The following is a 14375-nucleotide window of genomic DNA, read 5'->3' as shown; positions in this document are numbered from 1 at the left end:
TTGCTACAACCCTGACACCTGATGACAAAGTCAAACGCTTTGAATTTTCGGCGCGGTTGCAACAGCTCATGGAAGAGGATGCGTTCAGTGCGAAACTTGTTTTCAGTGATGAAGCAACATTTTTTCTTAATGGTGAAGTGAACAGACACAATGTGCGAATCTGGGCGGTAGAGAATCCTCACGCATTCGTGCAGCAAATTCGCAATTCACCAAAAATTAACGTGTTTTCTGCAATCTCACGGTTTAAAGTTTACGGCCCCTTTTTCTTCTGCGAAAAAAACGTTACAGGACACGTGTATCTGGACATGCTGGAAAATTGGCTCGTGCCACAACTCGAGACCGACAGCGCCAACTTCATCTTCCAACAGGATGGTGCTCCACCGCACTTCCATCTTGATGTTCGGCATTTCTTAAACAGGAGATTGGAAAACCGATGGATCGGTTGTGGTGGAGATCATGATCAGCAATTCATGTCATGGCCTCCACGCCCTCCCGACTTAACCCCATGCGATTTCTTTCTGTGGGGTTATGTGAAAGATTCAGTGTTTAAACCTCCTCTACCAAGAAACGTGCCAGAACTGCGAGTTCGCATCAATGATGCTTTCGAACTCATTGATGGGGACATGCTGCGCCGAGTGTGGGAGGAACTTGATTATCGGCTTGATGTGTGCCGAATCACTAAAGGGGCACATATCGAACATTTGTGAATGCCTAAAAAAACTTTTTGAGTTTATCTATGTGTGTGCAAAGCATTGTGAAAATATCTCAAATAATAAAGTTATTGTAGAGCTGTGAAATCGCTTCAATCATTTGTAATAACCCTGTAGTTGATATTAAACCTCTATCGCAGGGATGACTAGAATTAAAAGTCTCAAAAGTGTTCCATGGTACAACCCTCTCCCATACACTACACTGGCAGGTAGGTAAATGAACAGTTAGAGTTCTCTGTGCCTGTAGAAAGTCCATCAGACTGCATTAGTGTTGTTCGTGTTCTGTATTCTTACCAGGCCTATTATTGTATGCGAGGGACTTGAACAGAGGCATACACATATGTCGAGTGCTCAGTGTCAAGGACACGGAGATGCCACGTACGGTATGAACCATCGTCATAAGCACCTGACAGAGTTTAAAAGAGACCCCATACGGGATATACGTTTGGCAGGCTTGTCTGAGCTATTCCAATGTGGCAGTAGCTAGATGTCGGATTGAATGGTAATGTGAGGGCAGCAAAACTAGCCGTCGTGGTTCCGGTCGACCATGTCAACACAACAAGAGGGTATAGCTGTAATGAGCACCAGGCACATTGTAACCCCTCCACATCAGAGCCTGGCACCTGGGAGCATTTCGTATCATCTTGCAGCATTTCTGAGAGGCTATCAGCAGCCAGACCAGACAGTTACCGTCCCGTCCCCAGGCTGCTGCTGACACGACTTCACGAATGGGTTCGTTTATTTGTAGGTGTGCGAAGTTGTGAGTGATGGAAATGACACACCGCGGTTCGACTACCGTTTTACAAGGTTGTGCTGAAAAATAATGGCTCCAGATTTTTTATATTTAAACTCATAAAGATTTTTAAATGAAACGATCTTTGTTAACATGTCTACATACACTCCTGGAAATTGAAATAAGAACGTGAATTCATTGTCCCAGGAAGAGGAAACTTTATTGACACATTCCTGGGGTCAGATACATCACATGATCACACTGACAGAACCACAGGCACATAGACACAGGCAACAGAGCATGCACAATGTCGGCACTAGTACAGTGTATATCCACCTTTCGCAGCAATGCAGGCAGCTATTCTCCCATGGAGACGATCGTAGAGATGCTGGATGTAGTCCTGTGGAACGGCTTGCCATGCCATTTCCACCTGGCGCCTCAGTTGGACCAGCGTTCGTGCTGGACGTGCAGACCGCGTGAGACGACGCTTCATCCAGTCCCAAACATGCTCAATGGGGGACAGATCCGGAGATCTTGCTGGCCAGGGTAGTTGACTTACACCTTCTAGAGCACGTTGGGTGGCACGGGATACATGCGGACGTGCATTGTCCTGTTGGAACAGCAAGTTCCCTTGCCGGTCTAGGAATGGTAGAACGATGGGTTCGATAACGGTTTGGATGTACCGTGCACTATTCAGTGTCCCCTCGACGATCACCAGTGGTGTACGGCCAGTGTAGGAGATCGCTCCCCACACCATGATGGCGGGTGTTGGCCCTGTGTGCCTTGGTCGTATGCAGTCCTGATTGTGGCGCTCACCTGCACGGCGCCAAACACGCATACGACCATCATTGGCACCAAGGCAGAAGCGACTCTCATCGCTGAAGACGACACGTCTCCATTCGTCCCTCCATTCACGCCTGTTGCGACACCACTGGAGGCGGGCTGCACGATGTTGGGGCGTGAGCGGAAGACGGCCTAACGGTGTGCGGGACCGTAGCCCAGCTTCATGGAGACGGTTGCGAATGGTCCTCGCCGATACCCCAGGAGCAACAGTGTCCCTAATTTGCTGGGAAGTGGCGGTGCGGTCCCCTACGGCACTGCGTTGGATCCTACGGTCTTGGCGTGCATCCGTGCGTCGCTGCGGTCCGGTCCCAGGTCGACGGGCACGTGCACCTTCCGCCGACCACTGGCGACAACATCGATGTACTGTGGAGACCTCACGCCCCACGTGTTGAGCAATTCGGCGGTACGTCCACCCGGCCTCCCGCATGCCCACTATACGCCCTCGCTCAAAGTCCGTCAACTGCACATACGGTTCACGTCCACGCTGTCGCGGCATGCTACCAGTGTTAAAGACTGCGATGGAGCTCCGTATGCCACGGCAAACTGGCTGACACTGACGGCGGCGGTGCACAAATGCTGCGCAGCTAGCGCCATTCGACGGCCAACACCGCGGATCCTGGTGTGTCCGCTGTGCCGTGCGTGTGATCGTTGCTTGTACAGCCCTCTCGCAGTGTCCGGAGCAAGTATGGTGGGTCTGACACACCGGTGTCAATGTGTTCTTTTTTCCATTTCCAGGAGTGTATTTATTTCTCAACATAGTCACACGTTTGTACCAACGGGAGACCAGTTTGCTGATACCGCCACTGAGGAATGTTTGACATTTTTGACGGAGCCACTACCTCACCTCTGCTTGTACGGCGTCAACCCTATCAAAACTAAGTCCTAGAAGATGTGTTTTAATTTTAGAAAACCGATGAAAATCGGAAGGGGCAATTTGTGCAGGTTGATCGATGACAGTGAAAGCAAAGGCGACGGATTACTGCAGATGTCACAGCGCTCCTACGTGGCCTGGAATTGTCTTGCTGGAGGAGAGGGCGCTCACTTATGTCCGAACTCTTCAAATTCGTAATTTCAGTTTCTCACGCACCGCCATAGCTACGTTACACACCGGCTTCTTACACGATAAAATCCGGAGCTTTCTACCGGTGGAAGATTGCACTTTGCGTCAGCGAATCAGGGAAAATCGATCGAGTTACAAGCGCGACATATGATCCTCAATCGATATTGAGGACAGAATAAGGAATTCGGAGGCATTATTTTTCAGCACGCCCTCTTGGAAAGGAAAGAGCTAAGGGAGTTTCACCGCAAATTTAAACGTGGCAAAATCCTCACAGTCTAACAAAAACCAAACAAATCCAAACTTAGAGTAAGGAGGGCAATACGAGAAGCATTCTATGAATTAGAAAGTAAAATTCTATCTACCGGCATGACATAAAATTGTAGAAAAATTTGGTCTCCCAAAACCAGTAAACGCACCGAAGCCACCAGTCCAGACGCACTGTGACCTTCATAGCATTGAAACGGAGAACGACAACATTGAAAGAACCTTTTCCAAAACTGTTTCACAGAGGATGATCGCAATGTAGTTTCTTCTTCATACAGTCGCAAGAACGACAAAATGACAGACACCGATATAAATGGCCACGACGTACGAAATGGACTGAAATCGCTCAACAGAAGAAATGTCACTGGACCTGATGTTATACCAGTACGATTTTATACAGAGTATGAGAAGGGACTTGGCCTTCCTTTAGCAGCTGTATACAGGGTGGTCCATTGATAGTGACCGGGCCAAATATCTCACGAAATAAGCATCAAACGAAAAAACTACAAAGAACGAAACTGGTCTAGCTTGAAGGGGAAAACCAGATGGCGCTATGGTTGGTGTGCTAGATGGTGCTGCCATAGGTCAAACGGATATCAACTGCGTTTTTTTAAATATGAATCATCATTTTTATTACATATTCGTGTAGTACGTAAAGAAATATGAATGTTTCATTTGGACCACTTTTTTCGCTTTGTGATTGATGGCGCTGTAATAGTCACAAACGTGGTATCACGTAATATTCCGCCAGGGCGGACGATATTTGCTTCGTGATACATTACCCATGTCAAAATTCGGAAAAGTTCGATATCGTATTGATGTATGGCAATTGTGATCCAAATTGTATGCTATGTATGCTGCTCGGTTTCCTGGACGACATCATCCAAGTATCCGGACCGTTCGCAGGATAGCTACGTTATTGAAGGAAACTGGAAGTGATCAGCCATATGTGAAAAGTCAACCACGACCTGCAACAAATGATGATGCCCAAGTAGGTGTTTTAGCTGCTGTCGCGGCCAATCCTCACATCAGTAGCAGACAAATTGCGCCAGAATCGGGAATCTCAAAAACGTCGGTGTTGAGAATGCTACATCAACATCGATTGCACCCGTACCATACTTCTATGCACAAGGAACTGCGTGGCGACGACTTTGAACGGCGTTTACAGTTCTGCCACTGGGCACAAGAGAGATTACGGGACGATGACAGATTTTTTGCACGCGTTCTGTTTAGCGACGAAGCGTCGTTCACCAACAGCGCTAAAGTAAACCGGCATAACATGCACCATTGGGCAACGGAAAATCCACGATGGCTGCGACAAGTGGAACATCAGCGACCATGGCGGATTAATGTATGGTGCGGCATTATGGGAAGAAGGATAATTGGCAACCTAAACGGTGTTATGTATGCTGGTTTACTACGTAATGTCCTACCGATGTTACTACAAGTTGTTTCACTGCATCACAGAATGGCGATGTACTTTCAACACGATGTATGTCCGGCACGTAGCTCGCGTGCGGTTGAAGCGGTATTGAATAGCATATTTCATGACAGGTGGAATGGTCGTCGATTTCTCTCTGTGGGGAAAGTTGAAGGATATGATCCACCGAAAACGCCTGACAACATGCGTCAGAGCATTGTCAATGCATGTGCAAGGTACTCGCTGTTGAGAGGAATGTCGTTATACGTATTGCCAAACGCATTGAGGTTGACGGACATCATTTTGTGCATTTATTGCATTAATGTGGTATCTACAGGTAATCACGCTGTAACAGCATGCGTTCTCAGAAATGATAAGCTCACAAGGCTACATGTATCACATTGGAGCAACCGAAATAAAATGTTCAAACGTACCTACGTTCTGCATTTTAATTTAAAAAACCTACCTGTTACCAACTGTTCGCATAAAAGTGTGAGCCACGCGTTTGTGACTATTACAGCGCCATCTATCAGAAGCGAAAAAAGTGGTTCAACTAAAACATTCATATTTCTTTTCGTACTACACGAATATGTAATAATAAATGAGGGTTCCTATTTAAAAAAAAAAAACGCAGTTGATATCCGTTTGACCTATGGAAGCACCATCTAGCGGGCCAACCATAGCGCCATCTGGTTTCCCCCTTAAAACTAGACAAGTTTCGTTCTTTGTAGTTTTTTTCGTTTGACGCTTACTTCTTGAGATATTTGGCCCGTTCACGATCAATGGACCACCCTGTATAGTAGGTCTCTGTATGAACGAAGTGTTTGTGGTGATTTCAGAAATGCTTAGGTCATTCGCGTTTTCAAAAAGAATCATCTAACAGACGGACAATACTGAAGCCCTATATTCCTGACATCAGTATACTGTCGAATTTTGAAATATATTTTAAGCTTGGTTATTATGACATTTCTGGAGACCGAGGATCTCCCCCAGCAGTAATCAAAACGGGCTTATAAAAGAACGGTCACGTGAAACCCAACTCGCTCTGTTCGTCCACAAGACCCAGAGAGCGGTAGACAGAGGCACTCAGTTTGATGCCGAGTTCCTTGACTTCCGGAAAGCGTTCGATGCAGTTCCACAATGCCGCCTAATGAGCAGAATACGAGCATACGGAATACCAGAACAACTGTGAGACTGGACTTAAGAGTTACAAGCAAACAAATAACTTCACGTCATTTTCATCGTTAAAGTAACTTCGTACGAATCCCAACGGAGTGCTACAGGAGCATTACTTCTCACAATATACAGTATCTAACTGACCAAGCGGATAATGTGAGAACTTCCATCAGGCTCGGATGTTGCTACTGTTTACAGAGGAGTTGCAACGTTGGAAGTTTGTAGCGAAATATAGGAGACATGGAGAAGACTGACGTTTGGTGCAAGCAGTAGCACAACAAAAAATGGAAAGTTCTGAGTATACACAAAAAGGAAGACCCTGTATCATATAAACACACGAACGCAGATCAATGAGTGGAAATAGTTACCCCCATAGAAGACCTAGGAAAATCCATATGGAACGACCACGTAACATTAACCACGGGTAAGGCAGACGCCAGACTGAGATTGTTTGGAAGAATCCACAGGAAGCGTAATTCATTAACACTGAAGACTGCAGAGTCCGTCGCCGACCGTTGTGGCCGAGTGGTTCCAGGTGCTGCGGTAGCAGGTTCGAATCCTACCTCAGACATGGATGTGTGTGATGTCCTCAGGTTAGTTAAGTTTAAGTAGTTCTAAGTCTATGGGACTGGTGACCTCAGATGTTAAGTCTTATAGTGATTAGAGCATTTTAATCATTTGCAGAGTCAGTATGGGATCCGCACCAGTGTGGTCTCTTCGAGAAAACACAATAAAAGATCAGCACGTTTCGTTACAGTTTCACTTGTGAAGACTAAAAGCGTTGCAGAGGTCCTCAGACAAATCCAGGGGGAGACAGGTCAAGACAGGCTTCCTGCATCACGAGTGGTTTACTGTTAAAGTTTCGAGAACGTACGCTGCTGGAATAGTCGATCAATATATTGCATCTCCCTACGTATATCTCGCGAAAAGACCTTGAAATTAGCGATATTCGACCACTAGCCATCTTTCCGCCCATCAACAATGTGCGACTGGAGCAGCAACAGGGGCAAGTGACATCGGTACACAGGGTACCCCACACCAAAAGTACTTGCGAGTGTAAACGTAGATGTAGATAAAAGAAAAGGTAAGGATCTGAGACAAGATGGAAGGAAGAAACCTGAAACAGATCAAGAAGATGAGCCGACATTATAACTTGTATGAACAGATGCTGTTCAGTATACATCGTCGAGACCTAAAATTGATAATAACCCATCGGTAAAAACAGATTGCAAGGCAAGTAGCTAAATGTGCATAAGACACTGATTCACAACAAGTGTGTTAGGTCGATGGAATGCACTAGTGATATACCACAAACATTTTTCTGCTAGCAACTGTCTTCCTCTCTCTCTCTCTTTCTCTCTCTCTCTCTCTCTCGCTATATATATATATCGCTAACTATTGCTACCAAGAATAACTCCGAAAGTATGATAGGAGCTGAAAAGGTTGTGAGACGAACGTTGCATGGTACAACGGGGACCATAATATGACGTTAGTTTTTTGTTGTTAGGTGGGGTCGCTTCAGGTGTATGAAGATCAACTTTGTTCTTTTTTTTTATTTAATGGGATGCTACAGTTTGGTACTTGTTTTCTGATAGTGCCCATCGACACGAATCCAGCGATGTGCAAAAGTAAAGCCTTTGAAGGTCAACGAAGGTTGAAAAAGGGGCATGAAAGTCCATTTACAGAAGGTATTCGAAGTGGCGACCACTGGTATCAATGCAGTGCTGCAATTTTCTTATCATGGATTGAGTGGTGTTCCTCATCACATCGGCACTTACCGAAGCACATGCTCTGGTAATTCTTTCTCGTATATCGTGCAAATAGTAAATATTCGCCGAATACGGCGTATCAATCTAATGTCCCATTGACATTTAAACACCGTTCCACGGTTTCGCAATACAACACTAATAGGAACGGTAAGACCAGTATCGTTGAATCAAGCGAATGTGAATGCGTATTCCTTCGAATACGTAGAATGCCAACAAAGTTCAGTGAGAGCTACTGACTTTTATGCTGAAACATATCCTCAACGTACTCACCCTGCACGTCGTACATTTAAAAATGTTTTTGATAAATTCAGAACCATTTGATCTTTAACGTAAACATACCCGTCAAAGGAAAGTTACTAACGAGGAAACGGAAACTGGTACTCTTTCCACTGTGGATCGAGAGATCCTTGTGTTAGTTCCCGTCAGATAGCAAGGGAATCTGGCATGAGCCAGAGTAGTGTTGTGCGTGTTCTGCATCACCATAAATATCATCCTTACCATATCAGTCTACACCAAGATTTAACTGGTACGGATTGTATGCGTCGCATTGAATTCTACTGATGGGCTCAACTTCAGCTTCAGAGGGATGACACATTAATTATTTTGATTTAGCTTACTGACGAGGCTACATTCACGAACCATGGAAATGTTAATTTGCATAACATGCGTTATTGGGCAACTGAAAATCCATATTGGCTGCAGCAAGTTGCACGCCAAAAATCGTGGTCGGTGAATGTATGGTATGTGATTCTGGAGGACAGAATTATAGGACCCTATTTCATCGAAGGAAATCTTAATGGTAGGAAGTACACCACGTCCCTGCAAGAAACATTAGGTCTGTTATTGGAAGAAATACCTTTAGGAACAAGGAAAAGAATGTGGTAACAACACGATGGGTGTCCGGCACATTTTTCGCTGATGGCCAGAAATGTATTGTAGAGACAATTCCCAAATCGTTGGATTGGAAGCGGCGGAGGTGTGTCGTGACCGGCTCGTTCGCCAGACTTGACGTCTTTGAATTTTTTCTTGTGGGGATTCGTAAAAGATATTGTTTATAAAGACGTTCCAACTACACCTGAAGATATGCGAGAGAGAATCGTCAGAACATGTGCTTCGATAAATGCCGATGTGATTAGGAATACCACTCAGTCCATGGAAGAAGATTTCAGCACTACATTGATAGCAGTAGTCATCACTTCAAACATCTTCTGTAAATGGACGTTCATGTCACCTTTCTGACATTCGTTGACCTTCAAAGGCGTATTTTTACGTATCACAGGATTCATATCTATGGCCACTATCAGAAAATAAGTTCCAATCTGTAGCATCTGATTAAAAAAAAGTTGACCTTCATATCTCTGAAGCGACCCCACCTAGCAACAAAAAACCAACGTCATATTATGGTCCCCGTTGTCCCATTCAACGTTTGTCTCACAACCTTTTCAGCTCCTATCATACTTTAGGAGTTATTCTTGGTGACAACAGTTAGTGACTCACTATATATATATATATATATATATATATATATATATATATATATATATATATAACCGTGCCATCTGCAATGGAACAGATAATCAATATGTGGTGATATTTAGTATTGGGCATTAGGTAGCGCTTGAACACATGTTTCTGTTCCTAGCTAATGGTTTCCTAAAGCTGGAGACGTCATCAGACGATATGAAGAATCAGACAGCAGGTCCAGGGTCAACGTTAGGAGACAAGGTGCTAGGCACGGAAACAAGCATTAGACAACGGCCTAATGTCTACATAACAAACATCACCAAAGAAGTAAAAGCGTGCAATAGAAACCTCCATGGTATGAGCAGCTAGTGAACAATCCTAAATAAATACAATATATTTAACAATCGTTGATTCTTCCAGCAACGACAATTTGAAGCTACGTCGTTTACTTCTTATTACTTTAAGTAAGCGTATTACAGTTCTTCTCACGAATTCATTCCATTAACTTCTACTCCAAAACTGCAATGTTGGTTTCATATCTAATCTCAATAACCATTAATGTTATTGACCAAATCCCTTATTAGTAAGTTCTCAGGACTGAAAATTAAATCATACCCTGTTTCTTACACAGTTGTCAAGGTTTGTTGTGAATTATTTTAATACGTCGTAATTTTAATTAAAATTAATGTGGTGGCTTAAGTGTTTGGCACGTTGTGTTTTATACTATTCACATTTGTAAAAATAAAATGTAATTCTTACTTAACTTGCTATGAAACAACCCAAGATACTCAAAGCCGTGTGGCAAAATTATCAACATACTAAGAGGAAGTGGAACTGAAACCGCTTTCGATAAATAGTTTTCGACTTGCTGTGGGTGGAAGAACTGTTGAGTTTTCTTAAAGCGAAATTCATATTTCTTCCCCTTAGTCACCGGGTGTCTTTCTTGGTCGTTGGAAGTATTATTAGCTTAAATTTGAAGTTTGTAAAAAATTTCACCCAGCCAAAAATCATTCGTTTGTTCAGGTAGTACAGACTGGGTTAGACTGTCGTCAAACCGAAACTTGCCTTCACACTAGGACTGTAAAAGTACTGCAACATTTTGCATCATTTGTATTTCCTACTGTCAAACCAAATACAGGTTAAGTAGTACTCGTTACCCGTATTCGTGGATGGTATTAGCTCCAAACTATGCAGTTTTTCATATGAATCAGTTAATTTGTCCGATAAAATTGTAATAATATCTGGCAGATACTTTCAAAATATCTTGCTAATGTAAGGTCTGGCAACTAGCTGTTACTGGAGAGAAATTTAAAGTTATGACGTTATCAAATGTAATAATGCAATAGCCATCGACTACGGAAGTATTGAGTCACAGCTAGTCATCCATGTCTACAGGTGCCAGTAAGTAACTGGGTGTGATGTGTATTCTGGAGCTGTGACAAAGGATATGTTCAAAAAACAACGAATAGCTGGTTTAGATTGACTACTACAACACCGTAATTTGTGTTCCACAGAGACTGCTAACCGATGCTTGTACGATCCATATGGGTTACGGTAAGGCAACGTCAATAGTTACATCAAATTGCCTTGGGACTGAATGAAGAGATGATGTAACATAAATTATTAAAACTCTTTTTCGAATAAAGGTACGATACATTTCCTTTGTAGCAAATTTCAAGACAAACCTTCCAGTAGGGAGACACGCGTAATCATGGACCTCCAATACACAGCGTGAAGATAGAATTAGACTAACAGCACCCAATGAGAAATAAGAGCTACCATTCTTCCCACATACCAGCTGTAAGACAAAAGGAAAGAAACTTTAGTGCCACCCTCTGCCACTCAGAGTACGGTCCAGAATTACCTTTCAAAAACCACTTAAATTTAAAATATTTTAATGAGTGATGACATTTATAAACGAAACAGATGAAATATTCCCAGCTGCGAAGCTATATTTAACAAAATTATTGTAAGCGAAAGGAGAGAAGAAATATCCTGCATGAGACACATGTATAACAATTTGTGGAAATACGTAAAGGCTTTCCGTTCATTAGTGGGAGAACTGCATTGTGCGTTGAGACAAAACAAGTGACAAGAGGTAATGAAGATGTGTAAAATACTCGCGCAGCTTTGCGTACTACGTGGCATCAGTAAGTAGATAGCATATGCGTGAAAATTTGTTGTTTACAATAGCGGTCAGTACAAATTGATTGTGGGAATTTCGTGGGTTAAAGATCGTTGATTAACGGATAAATAAAAGTTTCTTCCGAAGGAAACTCCAAAAAAGTCTTGATAGAACAGCATTACACGATAATTTGAACGAGTACTGAGATGTATCTGAGTTGGCGCTTAACACCATGAAACAAGTTTTGCTTTTTAATAAGCGAGAATGCAATGTCGTTCGTTGACTCCAGATAAAAAAGACTTTGGACACGGCGCTTAAATTTCTCACATTAGTAAACTTTAAGTATAAAGCGAATAAGTCCTGATGTGATGTGACATAACTGTAACAAGAGCCGATCAACAGAACTGCACTCAAACAACAACATATTTGTATTAAGTTTCGTTCCAACATTCTACGGAAAGAGATGTGTAAATCATTATTCCCCTTAAGCCTGTGTTTTTTAGAGGACTATGCCATTTAATCACAGAAAATATCACTATGGAAATGCCATGAAAAGAACGCTGTAGTTATAAAGCATAGTTGCAATAAAAACACACAACACATATGTTTTCATTGTCTGTGTCGACAGTATGGAGACGGAGACTTCTAAACGAACATTAACTCAAGTTTGAGTTAATGTTCGTGTATAATATTTTTTTAAGTCTGCCTATATTAACAAAATGATGAGATACAACTGTCTTGCGGCATCTGTGAAGTGCAACATCGTTGTTATATAAAATTCACGGCGGTTTCAACTCTTACCGTAGCACTGGCTGGCGGAAAGCAAGAACAAGCACAAAATCAGTGAAATCATGCTGAACACTTGGAATACTACCTGATGTGGCTATCATTTATACAAAGCTCAACAATGAAGTTGTGGCGAGGGTCATTTCTCCCTCAATAACACCTTTATCTAATCTGATATAATGTTCTTCGTTGTTATTTTGCTCTTCAAGTGCTAAAAAATACATTGTGAGTGACCTCGGGCTAGATTAGCACATGATACTATGTTATGCAGCACTGCACGCGTACCTGAATGTTTTCTCATTCAGTCAAGAGGTGCGGCCATTTGTCTTACATATTTTTGTCTTTCTTTTACATTTGTTGTTCGACTATGTAATTGACCGTCTGCTGAGACATCCTTTTTTCTCAGGAACGGGTATCCGTTCACATACTAAGATATATGCTCCCTAGGCTATTTTGAAAACTTAAGCTTCTAGGTCTATATAATCAAAAAATATGGCGGTTTATGTCACAAGTTCAGATACTCGCAATCTAACTCATCAAAACCCTATGGGATACTTTCCACCGACATAGGTCATGAAATTTGGCAGGAAGCAAGAATTTAAAATACAAGTAGCGAAAAAAATCAGAGAAGTGTTTGTCTGTAATTACATCCCACAAAAACGTTATTTTGTCCAAGATTGTCTGACTGTGTGTCTGTCCGTCCGTTAAGACCACTTTCCATCCAGAACGGGTATACTACGAAACTGAAATTTATTTACAGCCTAAGCTCTATAGTCACCTTGTGATGTAAAAAAGAAAGTAAGCCTATAAGTCAATGCAATCAAAAGATACGACCTTCTACGTGTGTGGATTTATGCTTACCAATTAATAATAGTACGTCCGATCGCCGTATCCACCTACAAAATCTTGCCCGTGTCCATCATTCCTTTTGTAAACGGATCTTCCTAGTAGCTCCGAAGTACACAGGTAGGCTTCTTGGATTTTTATATATTGCTGTACTACTTGGAATAATAACTTGATTTTTTCACAACCCAAAGTGGCTACCGCTGAATAAGTTCTAAATTAACGTGCGTCTACCTACGTTCATTAACAGAGAGCTAGTCCTTCCTCTTACCGAGGAACAAGAAAAACATTTTTTGTTTTTTAACACTTGAAAATCAAAAATACATGACGGTAAGCGCAGGCTCTACGCTGGGTTATCACTTCATCTTTTCTCTTTGCATTTGAAGAAATCGAAAACATAAAATAAGAAATGCAAAAGGTACATCACAAACGCCCCCCTACTTTACACTGTCGGAAATTAGTCTCTTTATTTAGGGAGACGGTACACAGTAGCCTTATTTACATTGAGGCTCATAGTCTGGTCACTTGGTGCAAGTCAATGGAGTTTTAATACCCTTATGCTACTACAAGTATATTTACAAAGCTTCGTTTCTTTGTCCACCTCAAATTGATACACATAAATACATTCATATATATTTATGTTACATAATTGCACGTCCATGCTGTGCTATTGTCTTAGTCTGTTATTTATCCTTACATTTGTTAATCTGTATGGCGTGAGCAGGGGAAAATTTTAAATTTCTTAAACCATGTTTTAAAAATAGTTTTTCTCGTTTCCTTTGGGTTCACTGGCAATTCTGAGAAGGTATCCTTCCGGCATGTGCTATCTCATTGTTCGCTATATTTGTCGCCAGCAACAGCTCATCGTTTAACGCAACCGTCGCAGAGACCCAAGCGCCACGCGAGCAGCAGCATTGCACGCGAATCCGTGGTAATGTCGCTCCAGGTTTTATGAGGTCGGTGTTGTGTATGCCTTCCAGTCCGGAGACTGGATAGTCGTATTCAGCTCCAACGCTCAACCTGTAGAACACTGGTGCCTATCTTTTCGGCTAGTGAAATTGAAGGTAAGGGCCGCACTGAAGGACTCGGCATTATCTTCCGTTGTGCATTGTAGTTCGGCGGTCCTCACTCATCAGTTAATGGTCAACGGATTTCCTCCGATTTCTCCGTCGCACGCGCATC

General features: G+C 42.6%; 1 protein-coding gene across 1 annotated transcript in view; it reads right to left on the bottom strand.

The window, feature by feature from the left end:
- Positions 1 to 12412, bottom strand: part of LOC124613220 (trypsin-2-like) — a 104886-nt gene extending 92474 nt beyond the window's left edge. Inside the window, exon 1 of the mRNA XM_047141893.1 lies at positions 12366 to 12412. The gene's annotated coding sequence lies outside the window, so the exon portion shown is untranslated. The remainder of the gene's footprint in view (positions 1 to 12365) is intronic.
- Between the last annotated feature and the right edge of the window lie 1963 nt (positions 12413 to 14375).

This window comes from Schistocerca americana, chromosome 4 (assembly GCF_021461395.2).
Source record: "Schistocerca americana isolate TAMUIC-IGC-003095 chromosome 4, iqSchAmer2.1, whole genome shotgun sequence".
Classification (NCBI taxonomy): Eukaryota; Metazoa; Arthropoda; class Insecta; order Orthoptera; family Acrididae; genus Schistocerca; species Schistocerca americana.
The sequence above is the reverse complement of the archived record's forward strand: the minus strand, read 5'-3'. Positions and strand labels throughout refer to the sequence as shown.